Here is a 15,326-nt window from a genome sequence, read left to right as displayed (position 1 = left end):
CCAAAGAACATACAGAGAAGATGAAACCATAGATCCTTCCATAAGGTCTTCATGTGACCTGGTGATTGATTTTGGAACAATTGAGATGTGCACATTGAAGAGTAGATTTTCACAAGGATTCTAAGATAATGACCTCTCTCAAAAAATGAAAATTACAGCAGATTTTAACCTAGCTGCCAAATTCTGTGCAACATGACTTGATCACAGCCTGTAAGAACCTACACTGGGAACAAAACTTTGAAATGGGCTCTTCAATCTAGTAGACAAAGATATAAAAAGAGCCAATGGCTTGAGGGAAAGCCAGACAAATTCAGACTGAAAATAAGGTGTAAATTTTCAAGTGAGGGTAATTAGCCATTTGAACAATTTACCAAGGCTTGTGGTGGATTCTCAATCACTGGTGATTTTTAAATCAAGATTGGATTTTTTTTCTTAAAAAAACCCAACAACCTCAAGTTCAAAAGGAATTAATTAAGGGAAGTCCAATGGCGGGTGCAAGATGACACACTAGATGATCACAATAGTCCTTTCTAGCTTTCTAATCTATGGAGTTATTTAAAGCACTAGTTTGCATGTAAGAGAAACATGGCTTTAAATAAATTGTATGGATTTAGTACTTATGCAGCCTTGGTGAATGAAGACCTTACTTTATCTACAGAGTAGCAGCAGATGATGCTCCCCCCAGACTCTTGTCCTATCATCATGCCTCAGGCTCAATCCTGACCGAGGCGGAACATCTCCCTGGGTATAACAGAGGTGCTACATTCTCCATAACCCATTGTTACAAAACTCACCACCCTGCAGCACTTTCTTACAATTTAGGGCATGTTTACACTGTTGGGGGTGGGATTGGAAATGAGTCACAAGTCCATCTAATTTGGGCTTAATCAATTTTCACCTTTATTTACAGAATTTCAGACAGAACTTTTCAAGATCCACTAAATGCCCCAATAGCAACTATTTGGGTAAAACCAGACAGAAACTATGCTCTTGAATGAGCTCACACAGGAAAATGATGAAAGACAAACACCACATCATCTATGGGTGAACACTTTTCACAAAGTCATCTCTCCATATCTGACCTATCAGTCCTCATCCTCAAAGGAAACCTGCACAAGACTTTCAGAAGATAAGCCTGGGAGCATAAATTCACAACTTTGCTATACACTAAAAATCATGGAATGAACATGGATTTATGGCTTTTTACAAAAATATATAGCCCACTAGCATCTTCCTCTCCCCCACCCAGCGGTTTTCCCCTCTCTCCCTTCCTTTGCTCCCTGTGACTGGAAGGGTGTTAATGGACCACTTCAATTTGAATGGTCCCTTGAAATATGTGTTAACTACTTATGTTAAACAATCTGTTCCACCTTCTATTTAGCAGTGACACTTATTTACCCAGATCTGAAGAAGAGCTCTGTGTAAGCTCAAAAGCTTACTCTCTCACAAGTAGAGGTTGATCCAGTAAAAGATATTACCTCATCCACCTTGTCTCAGACAAAATTATTGTCAGATTTGGGGACAACTTATGCCTTCAAGTCAGCAGCACTGCTGTCGGTACCCGCATGGCCCCAAAGTATTCCAACATTTTTATGGCTGACTTAGAATAACGCTTCCTCAGCTCTCATCTCCTAGCGCCCCTCCTCTACTTGCGCTACACTGATGACATCATCATATTGACCCACGGGAAGGAGGCCCTTGAAGAATTCCACCTGGATTTCAACAATTTCCACCCCACCATCAACCTCAGCCTGGACCAGTCGATACAAGAGATCCACTTCCTGGACACTACAGTGCACATAAGTGATGGTCACATAAACACCATCCTATACCGGAAACCTACTGACCGCTTCCATCTTCCAGCTTCCATCCAGGACACATCACATGATCCATTGTCTACAGCCAAGCCCTAAGATACAACTGAATTTGCTCCAATCCCTCAGACAGAGACAAACATCTACAAGATCTTTAGCAAGCATTCTTAAAATTATAATACCCACCTGGGGAAGTGAGGAAACAGACTGACATAGCAACATGGGTACCCAGAAGTCGCCTACTATAGGACAAGCCCAACAAGGAAAATAACAGAACACCACTGGCCATCACATACATCCCCCAGCTAAAACCTTTCCAGCGCATCATCAACGATCTACAACCTATCCTGGAAAACAATCCCTCACTCTCACAGACCTTGGGAGGCAGGCCAGTCCTCACTTACAGACAGCCCCCCAACCTGAAGCAAATACTCACCAGCAACTGCACACCTCAGCACAGAAACACTAACCCAGGACCCTACCCCTGCAACAATCCTTGTTGCCTACTCTGTCCCCATATTTACTCTAACAGATGTATTGGAGCATAAGCTTTCGTGGGTGAATACCCACTTCATCAGATGCATGTGTCTGACGAAGTGGGTATTCACCCACGAAAGCTTATGCTCCAATACATCTGTTAGTCTTTAAGGTGCCACAGGACTCTTTGTTGCTTTTTACAGATCCAGACTAACACAGCTACCCCTCTGATACCTAATATCTACTCTAGTGACACCATCAGAGGACCCAACCACATCAGATACACCATCAGGGACTCATTCACCTGCACATCTACTAATGTGATATATGCCATAATATGCCAGCAATGCCCCTCTGCCATGTACATTGGCCAAACTGGACAGCTTCTGTGTAAAAGAATACATGGACACAAATTGGACATCAGGAATGGTAACATACAAAAGCCAGTAGAAGAACACTTCAATCTTCCTGGGCATTCTATAACAGATTTAAAAATAGCCATACTTGAACAAAAAAACTTCAGAAACAGACTTCAAAGAGAAACTGCATAACTAAAATTCATTTGCAAATTTAACACCATTAAATTGGGCTTGAATGGGAACTGGGAGTGGCTGGCTCACTACAAAAGCAACTTTGCCTCTCCTGGAATTGACACCTCCTCATCAATTATTGGGAGTGAACTACATCCACCCTGATTATATTGGCCCTGTCAGCACTGGTTCTCCACTTTTGAAGTAACTCCCTTCTCTTCATGTGTCAGTATAATAATGCCGGCATCTGTAATTTTCACTCCATGCATCTGAAGAAGTGGATTTTTTACCCACGAAAGCTTATGCCCAAATAAATCTGTTAGTCTTTAAGGTGCCACCGAACTCTTTGTTGTTTTTGTGGATACAGACTAACACGGCTACCCCCGATAATTGTCATTTATAGTATCTGAACATTTACATTTATAAATATTTATGCCAGACAATAAGCACTGACAAGATGGAACAGGTAGAGGGCCCAAGTTACCACATTCTGGGGAACCGGAAAGTTCTCCTACATTTCTTGATGGTTGTAGCTTCCTCTGATCCCTTGGTCTGATCCTTCAGACCTGTTCCTTCAGTTTCTGGTCCGGTGTTCTCCAATCTGGGCCTTTTTCACTTGGATTTTTTCACATTTCCATATTCCTTAACTTTCTTCCAGTCAGCTTTTAGCACATTGAGCTTTTGGCTTTTATGTAACCCCTATTTGATACAAGCAAAAGTTTCAATTTATCCCACTTCTGCATTTTTGCTTCTTTATTCAGTTTGTGTCATGTTTTCCTCACCCGGTTCCTTACTTTTACCGGTAAACAAAGATTCTTGTTGTTACAGGTTTGTGTTTTTACCTCAAAACTTCCATTACCTTTGTTCTGTTAGCAATAACATCCTTTTAAGCAGATCAACAATTCAATGTAAAAGACGAATTGGCAAAATCACACTTATGTCAGCCAGACCTTGGCCTGAGTGGTACCTCATCTGTACTCATCACCGTTGACAATTACAAATGATTAACATACACCGATTTATAGCATTGAAATATAAAAACAAAGGTGTACTAAATGGTAAAATTAAAAGCTTTGTTAGTTATATGTATGTTATCATACTCTACACCCCTTCATCTATTTGGAGGGGGCAAATTATTCAAACCATTACGTCAACATCTCATCTTCTTTAAACATTGGTTTTCAAAAGGCCCTTTTTATTCAAAGTCCAGTTTTGTTGTGAATCATTAGAAAAAAAAACCTTCATTAGAAATTTTCCTGTGTTGCATTTTAAGGGGCATCTCAATTTTAGGGCCTTGATATTTAGTTGCTTTAATGGTGTCCCAACATTGCCAAGCAGTTTGGACTACGGGAGTGTGAATAGCAGGGCTCAGCAAAGTGCTGCACTGTAACTCCCCCCATGTAGATGCTGCCAGCACAAACTTAGAGGTCCCTAGTTTTCACTAATGCAGAGGACTACAGTAGAGGGGAGTTTTATAGAGCCGCACTTTGCCGAGCCTGGCTATTCACACTCCTGTAGTCTGAACTGGAGGGCAAGTGTAGACATGCGTATAGCGAAGCACTGAAGCAACTTTGTCCTAAGTTTCCCCTTGATCTTCCACAACTCTTCCCAGGCACCAATGCCTTCCAGACTGCTTTGGTGATTTAGCCCTCCAGCTAGTCCCACCCCTTCCAGGGTATTCAGGTTTCTGGGCCTTGCGCTCAAGTCTGTAAATACTTCTTCTTTCCCTGCATCAGGGAACACCACATTTCTTCTGCCTGTTATCAGGGTTTGTGAAATTTCCTCTGCCCCTGCCCTTGCCCCCTTACTTCCAGGTGTCCACAAAAATCCTAGGAAAATTCTGGCCTTCTCACTGACCTCTGCTCCTAGGCTCACTCAGGCTCCATCCAGGATCTTGCCAAAAGAAACCCAACTGCCATATATGTTTTCCTTCAGATCTTCTAGTGGAGAGACTCCCTGCTCTCCCCTGGATCTCTTCCTCAGCCAGCCCCTACAGAGGGCTCACGTCAGAGCAACCAACCCACATTCCTTCCCTCTTACCTTCCTATAGCTGGACTTTTCTTGCTTTTAAGTCTCCCGCCCTTCCAAGCTATGGCAGGGCAGAGTTAATTAAAGGGGCTGGATGGCCCCAGGCCTTAAAGAGGAAGGCCACCCTGTCACACCCATGTAGCTTTTGGCCTCTCTGCTAAATCTACCACTTAGTGCAAAGTGCTGTAGTGAGTTTGTCAGGTGAGTGCTGGAACTGAGATCTACCAAATTCAATGCATATAAGGGCTATCAAACATCCATTAAATGGGAGCAACTATTAATATTTACTGGGATGGATTCATACTGGTGGCCTATAGACAAAAGGCTTTGAATGGCATTTGCAATATCCTGAAGCATTCAGTCCCCTAATAAGTGCTACACACTTTTATTCCTTTGGGAGTGAAGCTGGTTTTCTGGAAATATATGTTCATTAAATCACATTCTGATTTTTTTTTCCACTCAAAGAAGTCAGGATCTTCCACTATGTGCATACACAGCTCTGAGTCTTATTACCTAGAATATGTACGCCATACTATACTTAAAGAGAACTCCCATTAACCAAAACACAAACACTAGAAATAGAGCAGACCCAAGTATAACAATGCCCACATTTGGGTCATCTGGGATTCAACCTGCAATCTCTATATTTAAAAGTATAAGCTTCTACCACTTGAATTAAAGAGCAACACACAGTAGCATGGAGGTATTGACAGACTCATAAACCTGTATATGTGCTCTAGATACTAGAGAGGGACAAAGATCCACACTGTTAGGTTAGATTAGACAAGCATATAATCTGGACCATTTCTTTCGACAGGCTGTGTGACAAAGTGGATGAAAATTTGATCTGCAATATTACAGGCCTGGGCTATATTCCTATCTTTACTTGCACTGACTTCATCTAACTTTTCAGCCACCTTAACTGTAAAAGGATTGTTTGTTGCTCTCCTTAAGATAGGGGTTTCAGGCCTTGGTTAGAAAGGATTGTGAAGTGCACAAAAATATTAAGAGGTGTCAGTAGAAGAACTGGGATTAGATTTCAGACTCTTCTCTTGTAGTTCAGAACATGTTCCCCTAAATTGCAGGATGGTGTGTTACATGGCAAGTCTGTATCCACTTTGCTTTGCTTTCTTAAACTCCCTTTCCCTGTCTGCCTCATTGCCACTGGGGGCCTTTCTCCCTTCCCCTCATTGCTTTCTGGGCTATGCAGATGTGCAACAAGTACATTTGGAGTCCCACATATTTCTACTATTTCCCCCCTTCCTTCGGAAACTACAGATTCTGGGGGATTTCCCTCATTCCCTTCCCTGTAGAAAAGGTTGTGAATTAAGCTGTCTGAATTCATACACTTTATTCTTAAAATTGATTGATTTGTTAAAATACATTGCTAAATCCCAACATAAGGCCCTAGGTCCTGGAGGGGGAGGGACAGCTCAGTGGTTTGAGCATTGGCCTGCTAAACCCAGGGCTGTGAATTCAATCCTTAAGGGTACCATTTAGGGATCTGGGGCAAAAATCTGTCAGTGATGGTACTTGGTCCTGCTGTGAAGGCAGGGGACTGGACTTGATGACCTTTCAAGGTCCCTTCCAGTTCTATGAGATAGGTATATCTCCATATTAAAATTAAGTCATGTGATTACATCAGATCCTAAGCTTTCATGACAAGAAAAAAGTAAGTTGCTAGCCTCATGGTTGTGAACAAAAGTTTGGAAGTGTGCCCCAAATGTGACCAAACCAACAGTATATGCCTATATTGGTTTAGGGGGTAAACTGGCACATTCGTATAAATGGGGTGTTAATGCCAAACCCCATTACACTGGGATGCCCAGAAGTGGACTCTGTTTATGGCAGGAGGAGAGAAATGCTGGGGGCAGGGGGCTCACCCAATCAGACACAGCCCAGCTGTTGACATAATTCCTAAGGGGACCTTGTTGCTATCTCTGAGGATTTTAATTTGGACAGATACGCTGTGCGGTTGTCCTATGGACTGTTCTATTGTCAGTGATCTGGGGGCTGACATCATGGCTACAATTCTATAGATACCATAATATCTTCATCTGGAAAGCTAGAACAAAATCAACTGGCTGCAAAGCCCACTAGCCAAATGCAGACTATTTTATGGCTTATCAGGGATGGGTGGCTAAATTATTCAATTAATGTTCCAGGCACAGCCCAGGAGTTTTATGATCAAAATAGCCTGTTTATGGTACCAAAATGGTCATCTCCAAAGTGATTTGAGATACAGTTCTTGTTCAGATACATGAGGGCCATTAAAGACTGGCTGGGTGCCTTGATATAGGGCATTCTCACACACATTTTACATAGATTATTAAACAGAAGTTTTATTTAAAGCCTATGAAAATTATTGAAAAGTTAGCTGTGAAATATTAACTTTTGAAGCAACACAAATACTATTTTCCCTTCTTTAAAAATATCACATGGAAACTGTTAGAAAGACTAACCCATTAGAGGCCCCCTCCCTTTTTTTGTCTGTTAGTCTTCTGAAAAACAAGATGTTTGTGCCCAATGTCCAAAGAAGGAATTATTATTTTTTCTTTACCAGCAAATAAAGGAGTCTACTTGACAGGTATTTGTTTTAAACAAAGATGTTTAAACATGCCTCTTGTTTTTAGTAGTCAGAGACTGACGTCAGTGTGTGGGGGTGGTTCAATCACCTCATCACCCATTCCAAGGCAGGGACTAATCCACACCCCTCTCATTGATAGGGAAGGGTTGTGTCATCACATCCTCAGACACTTATGATTAGAACTAGTCAAAAATTGGTGAAGTATTTCATTTTTTTAAATCCATCAGCTGTACATGTGAATTCCATGGGTGTATTGAAAAGATAGGCTCTTGGGATTCTTTTAGGGGAAGTTCTCTGGGTTCTACAGGAGATCAGACTAGAAGGTCACAATGGTCCCTTCTGGCCTGGGAATCTATGAGTGTCCTCACTGGTGAGTTACATGAATCTGATCTCCCGTTTGAGCCAGTGTAGTTCTGTAGGCAAGGTTTTACCAAAATCATTTTCTCCATTTTAGTCTTTCCTTGTCCCAGCCCAAACCATTCCCACATCTCCTCCACTTGCTCACTCACCTCTAGCAGTCTTCAAGTAGGGGGAACCCTCAAAACTTTAACCCTTCAGTATCTTTTTTTTCCTGGAGGCTTTTGAGGTGCTGGCTAGGAATTCCCCATCTATATCTCTCTTTGGAAGGATCCATCAGTGTCTACCAGTCCTTTGAGGACTTCTGGGAGCTGCTAGATGTCTGTGCTAGAGCAACTGGGATAGATATTTGCAGCCAGGAGTGGTGGGAGGAACAGACTGTGATGCCCTCCTGAAGTCACGTGTGGTGATCGTGAACTGGCTACTCACCCTATGGGGCCTCATATGATTAGAGAGTGATTGTGTCCTGACTCAGCAGCCTCTCTGAAGGTACTCATTGCAGGGTGGGAGCTGTTCAGCAACCTTGACTGCAGGTAGAAGGGATGAGATCAGAGAGAGGATGCAGAAAACTTCATCACAAGACCTGCTATTTGGTTCAGCAGATGGATTTGATTTCAGATTTGAACTGGTAAACACCTGAACCATACAAAAATCAAATTTTGGTACTGTCTTGATCCAGTCTCCTCACCCCACCTATATTTATAATTTAGCAAGAATATTTCTATGTACTAAATCAGTATTACTCTGTGAAACATCTAAAAATATTATTGCTGGAGGAAGCCAGCCATTTGAACTATGTATATTTAGTCTTCTCCAGCTGCTGGAACTGCTGATAGGATTTGAATTTTGGTCTAGGCTGCAGATTTTTCTTAGCAACGGTTGCTATGCAAAATATTCGAAGAGCTTTTATTATTATAAATGATGCTGCATAGAGATTTAGAATATCTGATGCTTAAAGACCTCTGCTGTAAAGCACCACAGTTTTTTAAACCAGTGGTCAAAATTGTCAGGTATATTAACAACAACTAACATGATCCTTTGCCCTTCCATTGTACTTTTTAGCAATAGGTTCTTACACCACTGTATATGTACTGAATAACTGAGGGTTAGAACTTGCCTAGCTTTGCACAAGAATGCAAGGGGAGAGACATGAAATGCACCTTCCCCTCTCCACTTTCACCAGTGGAGAGAGGTTAAGCTCAATCCTATTGGAATGCAGAGGCATTGCTCCTGGTTAGTGTCCATGGCAGCACTAGCCTCTTGAAAGAGCATGGGGAAGATCAGAGCCACAATCTGGTTTTAAGTCTCATAGTACCACTAGGAGGTAGACATTTTTACATCCATTGTCTGGATGGGTAAACCCAGGAACAGGAAGGTTAAATGACTGGTGCAAGAACCCATTAGATCCACTAGCAAAGCTAAGAATAGAACCCTGCATTCATGACTTCCAGACACTTGCTCTAACCCTCTCATAAAGAGCCACATCATAATTTTCTCTCCCTTCTCAGCACAACTCTGGAAAGGGCTGTGCTTCCATTGTCCCCTACCCTGCACCTGTGCAAATATCTCACCCCACAACCCATCCTGCTCTCCCAGTGAGGGCTCTGTCATGAATCCTAAGACAATTGTGCTTCTACTAGCATTAACTTAGGTGCAGTTATCTGCTTATAGATCAGCTGCCTCTGCAAAGGCCTACAGCACACACTGCTCCTTACCTTCTACCTTTCTGTTCATGAGTTTTCCTGGAGCTTGTGTAGAGGGGTTTCTGTGAATGTGAAGTGATTATGCTTTTGCAGCATCCTGCCCCCATCCCGGTGGTTCTGCCTTGGTTTACCTTCTCTCCACTCACGCAGCAAAGGGAAGACAATGCCGCAATGACAGTAGAACAGTCTGGTGGCAAAAGCCCCAGCAGATCTCATCTGAAGTGAGATAGCAGCAGAATAGTTAGCCAGCCAAAGAGTCTAACAGGCTGATGGTTAAAAGTGTTTTTTAATTCAATGGATCCCTATATTAGTAGCAATTTGACTGATTTATCTCAGTTTTCCACGTTGTCTATCAGCGAAGTTAAGCACTGCAAAGCTACCTTAGGTCTACAGCATGAGGACCATAGTGGACCTTATGGAGTTCCCTTCTCCCCTCCATAGTTATATGGCTGGTAGCTGGTCACTGAAGTGGGTGAAATGCCGGTTTCTGTCACCACATTTTATCAGGCAAAATGGATATTTTGTTGTTCCAGATGTGAACAATGTTGTGAAACTTATAACTTTGCAACCTTGATACAATACCTTGAAAAATGTAGAGTAAAATTAAAATAGCAATGAACTCCTACTGCTGCTATTACTCTGTAAAAGAAGTTTGAAAGACAGCTCAGAGGGCAGACTTCACTTCTCACTATATTCTGCAGCAGAAAAGTAAAAGTAATTAGAACAACTTATGGGTATGAGACATAGCACAAAGGGAAGTTATTAGAGATGGGCTGATCTGGATCCAGTTTAGAGTAGATTTCATGGTTTGGGTTTTGTCATTAAATCAGGGTAAAAGGTTTATGGTTGGCTGTAGACCCAACAGCACTAAAATTTTGTCTTCTACCCCAAAAATCTCATGAGATCAAGATCAGCTGTTCTCCTGAAAGGTTGCTGCATTTAATGTGGAACCCGAAAATAGGTTCCTGTAGGGATAGAATTAGCTCTGTGGGTCTAAGTCTTCATATCTGTCCATCCTTTCCTCAGTTCAAGCTTCTAAAGTGATGTGTGGTAAACAGAACGTTACGTCCTTCTGTGGAAAGTGTATAAAACATTTGGTATGTCAAGCAATTCCAGTGAATTTATCATTTTGCTATTTTTGTGGAAAGAAGAAAAATAAAATCTTCAGGAAGTGTATTATTTTTTCGCCATTAGGGGAGAAAAAGCCAAACGGATTTTTGGAGGATTTTAATTGTGGGAGGGGGCAGGAAATACTGAACTCATGTATCATAGAAACAGATGTGAAAACCAAAGGCTAGTAGGTAAATTCTGCTTGTTGACACAGGGGTTGGCTAGTTTCATGTAATCCTTATGATTACCAGCTGGACATCTTACTCTTGCTAATGCTGCTGTCCTCGGTCAAAAGCTCTCATTAATTTCCAGAGGATGTACACCTTTGTCAGTTCAGAGTATTGCCCTGATTATGGGGAAATCTTGAAGGAGAAAAGACCAACCACGGGAAGGAAGTTGAAAAGCTGGCTAGGAGGTGAAAAGAATCACAAGTCTGGGTGGGTGGATAACAAAGCTAAAAAGAGGCTGAAATATCAAGGGCCAAATTTTGCACTAGATTACACCTGTGCAATCCTATTGACTTTACTGATATAGACTAGTTATAGCAGAATTTGTCCTTCAGTATCCACATGCCTTTCTGAAATTGGTCACTTTTGAAGATGTTGGCCTAGCTAGTTAGTTTCTCACTGTCCAAGTTAAGAACTGCATGTTTCTATTTATAGGAAATTTATTTTTAAAATGTGTGATGCATGTGTTTTCTTTCCATGTAAATGCCATTGTACAGTAAACTGCCCTTATTTCTGTTTATTTTTACAGTGAGCTGTCAGTATAAGAGGTTCCAAAAGCTCCCGTTAGCAGGAAAACTGTGCAGTTGGAGTATGCTAAGACTCCCACTGCACAGTTACAGACTGTTACAGGAATGTATCTGTAGAGCTCTTAGTAGTCAGCTCAAGTAGACATTAGAGGCAGGAACACACAAAATCAACCCGTGTTGTCATGACTTAAAACTTGTTAGGGAAGTACCTGACTAGAACACTTTCCCAATCTTTCTGTCATTCAGTCACACAACATGACCTATAAAAGTGAACATGAAAAGAGAAGTTCTGCTTCAGGTACAAAGAGAAATAAGTGATAAAATCCCCCACAAAAATACACTAAAGCAAGAATTTAGCATTTTCTATAGCCGTAAACTTAACATTTTGAACCTGCTGGTTCTCAAGAGAAAAGTGGGATCTCAAAAATACTGCTTTGGCTCTTGTGAGGTATCTGCTCTGAATCATCATCATCAAGACATAGAAGGGCAAGGTGCTCCGCTGGTATACATAAGCACAGCTCTATTGATTTCAGAGCTCTGCCGGTATAGACCAGCTGAGCATCTTGGACATTATACATTATTTTAAGCTTCCTGCGTGACTGTTGTGGGGTATGGGGGATGTTCAAAATCACGACCATGACCACCACAGGGAAAGAAAGATTTTGTTTAACTTTGCATGCATCAAGATATGTCTTTTTGCCAAGGTAGCTATCATTCCTACTTTTGAAAAATACATTTGAACATGAACTTTGCTCTAGCCACTCTTTAGTGAACCATTAGGAATGAATTAATTCACCGAACTGAATGACAAAAGACAAACACCGATAAAAACCAGCCTTGGGCAACAGCTTTTGATTTTTTTTTTTAGTTCCATCTCTAGTTCTAACATCTGTGGGCTTGGGCAAAAGACTGCTTTTTTTCTCATGAACCACCCTCTCAACGTTTGACTCACTTAACTCAGTGACCTCCATCACAGTGCAATCTGGAAATAAAACAAGTCTGCTCATTTTTATGAAAGCCACTAATGAGTGGTACATACAGTAGCTGTCCTCCCTATCATGTTTACACCTTTTAATTCAGTAGCCAGCTGAAGCACTTGTCTGTTCTTCTCTAAGGAAGGAAGCTCAGTGATAGCCATTCCCTTCTCCTGACCTGCCAGAAGAATGGAGTTTTATCATGTTCCGTGTGATAAGAATACTATTGCAATCACAGCTCCACTACTTGAGATGTAGGGATGATAGGTTCCCTTCTGGAACTTGTGCACCATTGTCACCTTCGGATCACAATCCTAGGCTTCTCTACATCTGAAGCTGGAAAAGAAAGTGAAGCAGATGGGAGTTATAAAGGAAACCCAGAACGATTGCTGTGGTAACATTTATTTTTAAACAGTGAGGATTGTTTGACAGCTTTCTTCATGCTCCCCTCTGCTTGCCACCTAATGTCAATGGAGGAGGTTTTCTTGTTCCATTCAATCATCTCTGCCACCATGCTGATAGCAGCCCTATCCATGAGACTATTTCAGCAACTTGTTTCTCTTTGCCTTAGAATTTTCTGGAAGCACATGGGTTACCTTTGTTAATAAGAACAAACATTCACAGGTATCTGCCCCTTAAGGGCTAAATTGTCATAGAGCTTCACAGTACATGGAGACAATGCAAGGAATCTTTCCTTAGACCTTGCATGGCATGTGCAAGTGGTGGTCAAAACTGCAGTCCTTGCATTGAAGGTTATAGAGGGACTGTTCCTTTTTTACATCGTAGAGGTGCACGGTGCTTCATAAGAGATGGGGAGTGGCAAGGAGGCAGCCTTCCCCCTTCAAACTAGTCCATGAGCTGGGCTAGCCACAATGAGGGGAGAAGGAGGGAGCAAACTACACTATGTACTGGATGATGCAGCCAGCATAGTCCCCTTGTGCTTGGGGAAGAGATTGATGGGGTTCTACTAGCTGAAAGTATGGGTATGATTTGTTAAGGACGTACTCTGTTTTCCGAGAGTATCTCTTCCTGACTCAGTCCTAGATTACATCAGAGAGTCTCAAGACACAAAATCTGTATTTTAAATTAGAGTCTGAGTACCCACACAGTGGGGTGCCTTTGGATCTGAGATGTCAGGTCAGCCCACTTTGAAGATGGGAGCCATTTGTAAAATTCAAAGCTGGAGCTGAGCCTGTGTGTTGCTATAGGGGATTTTGTTGAGGTCTCTCTCTAGTATTTATTCTTCTCTTGTTATATTGCCTCTTACTGCTGCTGCCCTTTGAACAGATACATTTTTTAATTATTGCATGGCCCTCTTTTGGCATGGTTTTTATTAATTAATTATTGGTGGAAGTCAGAGCACACAGCTTTCCACATGGGATAAAGTTAGAAAAAAAAACCTGTTAGATTAGTTCAGTCCTAACGCTGAAAAATAAATAGATTCATCTCCTTTGCAGGGCTGCAGTTGGATAATTTTATCCTCATTAATATCATTTCTAGAAACACAAGATAAAGCAATAAAGGTCTGTGGCAGGGTCCCATTCCAGGGCACCCCTTGTGGCACAGCATGGCCCTGCCAGGCATCTCACCTTCAGTTCCCAATAGCTCATTCATAGCCCAGAGTACTTGAAGTGCCATTTGGCTTCCTGCAGTTCAATGTATTGAGTCTTTAAGAAATACATTTACCCTTCAGCCTAAGTCCACCCTTACATCAGAACTTCAGGTTCCCGACTGCCCCTCCAGTTACCTCTGAGCCAGAGAACTCTGCCAGTCCCATCACAACCCATGGCCTCTCAGAAGAGTCTTTTTCACAGACCGCCTCCTCCCCTGGTTCTTAACCAACCCCCTGGCTATGGGATTTCACCACTCTCCACCCCCATACTCCCACTCCACAGAAGCACTCTTCTCTCTCCCAGGGCCAGCTAACAGCTGAGTTCTATCCTGTTCTGAGCCGCACTACGTCTTAAAGGGGACAAGTATCAGAGGGGTCGCCGTGTTAGTCTGGTTCTGTAAAAGCAGCAAAGAATCCTGTGGCACCTTATAGACTAACAGACAAGGTGCCACAGGATTCTTTGCTGCTTTCAAAAGGGACAGTTCACATGGTTACACGGTCATATGATCTCATGCTCCAGGACATAGAATGGTCACTTACAGAAACGAGGAAAGGATTTCCCATCTCCCATGTACACAGTATACCACAACAAGCTAGATTTATGTTTATGTGTTTGTTGATTTTTCCTTTCTCTGATGCTCTAGGAATTAACCACTGACAGATATCAGATTAGATGGACAACTGCTATGAATTTCATGTTCTTTTTATGACTCTATTTTTAAGGAATTTCTAGACTATAGAGCTTCAGTGATATGAGAACCATCCTTGATCTTTGTGAATGAGTTAGATGATTCTTATTTGTTCAAAGTGAATTACTAAAGTATCTCTGCCATTTTATTATACAGCCACAGCAACTCAAAACTAATACTGTACAATGGGAAGAATAATGACTGTGTTGCTATTTATTTATAGATTGCTGTGGGCTTTCTGTAGCATGGGTTTTCTCCTGCAAACACAGGAATCCTAAGGTAAAAGACTCCCATTGACTTCCATAGGCTTTGGAGCTGGCTTATACACAAATGAGTTTTACTTCCTATTATTTATGTACTTTTTAGAAAGGCCTAATTCATTTTGTAGAGACCATTTGTGAAAAACTATCTTTAGTGGCCTACATTACTGGTATTCATTCCAGTCACTGCTTGTTCTGAAATGAATTAACCTTCAAAATAAACGAGAGTCCAGTGCAGTATATACGTTACTTTCTGCTGTGCCATTCTCTGTTACTATTTGTCATAGACAGATATTATAGTGCAAACAATGTAATGGGATGACCACAATAGTGATTTTAAGGTGATCAGTTTTCTAATTTCTTTAGTATTAACTGCTAGTACTCACAGATAAGGATTTAGGATTTTAAGCCCTCTGGTCATATTTTTCTTG

The sequence above is a fragment of the Mauremys mutica genome, chromosome 8, assembly GCF_020497125.1.
Source record: "Mauremys mutica isolate MM-2020 ecotype Southern chromosome 8, ASM2049712v1, whole genome shotgun sequence".
NCBI classification, from domain to species: domain Eukaryota; kingdom Metazoa; phylum Chordata; order Testudines; family Geoemydidae; genus Mauremys; species Mauremys mutica.
The sequence above is the reverse complement of the archived record's forward strand: the minus strand, read 5'-3'. Positions refer to the sequence as shown.